This window comes from Triticum aestivum, chromosome 7D (genome assembly GCF_018294505.1).
Source record: "Triticum aestivum cultivar Chinese Spring chromosome 7D, IWGSC CS RefSeq v2.1, whole genome shotgun sequence".
NCBI classification, from domain to species: Eukaryota; Viridiplantae; Streptophyta; class Magnoliopsida; order Poales; family Poaceae; genus Triticum; species Triticum aestivum.
Window position 1 is genome coordinate 90,274,478 of NC_057814.1, and position 1,166 is coordinate 90,275,643.

A 1,166-nucleotide genomic window follows, 5' to 3' on the forward strand; every position below is an offset into this window, starting at 1 on the left:
TGTAGAGCCGCATTTGTCCCGGTTCGTGGGCGAACCGGGACTAAAGGTATTGGGCTTTAGTACCAACCCTTTAGTCCCGGTTCCGGAACCGGGACTAATGGGCCTTATGAACCGGGACAAATGGGCCTTTTTCTACTAGTGAGACTCCAGTATGATGGCTGAAAACATACTGGATTTTGCATTACTAACCCGCTGATCTGAGCTTGCACAATAAGTATCTAAAATCCTCTTCAAAGTATGTGTGTTTTGGTCTGTTGTTTTCATTAAAACAAGGGAGTCATCAGCAACAAGAAAGTGTGAAATTGAGGGTGCATTCCTGCAAACCCTTATACCTTCAATTCCACCAATGCTTTCTTCATGGGCCAGCAAACTGGACAGAACTTCAGAGCACAACAGGAAAAGGTAAGGGGATAACGGATCCCCTGCCTTAGCCCCCTCGTGGGCATGAACTCTTTAGTCTCTATGCCGTTAAACCTAATTATGTAGCTTAAAGAAGAAACGCACTCCATAATCAGACCCACCCAAGAAGGGTGAAAGCCCAGTTTCAACATCATTCTCCGTAAGAAACCCCATTCAACTCGATCATACGCTTTGAGCATATCCAGTTTAATTGCACAAACACCATTAGATCCATGGGTCTTCTTCTTTATTGCATGAAAGCACTCATAAGCTACAAGCACATTGTGTGTAATTAATCTACCTGGAACAAATGCCGACTGATTTGGGGAGATTACCCCAGGCAAGGTATTTTTAAGTCTGTTTGCTAGCATCTTAGAAATAATTTTGTAGACCACATTGCATAAGCTAATTGGTCTATACTGAGTTATTACCTCCGGGCTGTCCACCTTTGGGATGAGTAGAACATTTGTAGAATTCCAACCCTCGGGATTTTTTGTTGATGATTGCATCAAGGACTTCTTTTGTCAGCTCATCACCTACAATATGCGAGAAACGTTTAAAGAAAATGGCATGAAGCCCATTCGGTCCCAGAGCCTTCATATCTCCTATTTGGAAGAGAGCTTTTTTACTTCTTCCTTCGTATATGGTGCCATTAGTATCCTGTTCATATCCTCGGTTACAACCTGCCTAACAGAATGTAACAACCCTTTATCAATGACACCTGCATTCGAGTTAAAGAGGCTCTGGAAATAATCAAAAATAAGGGG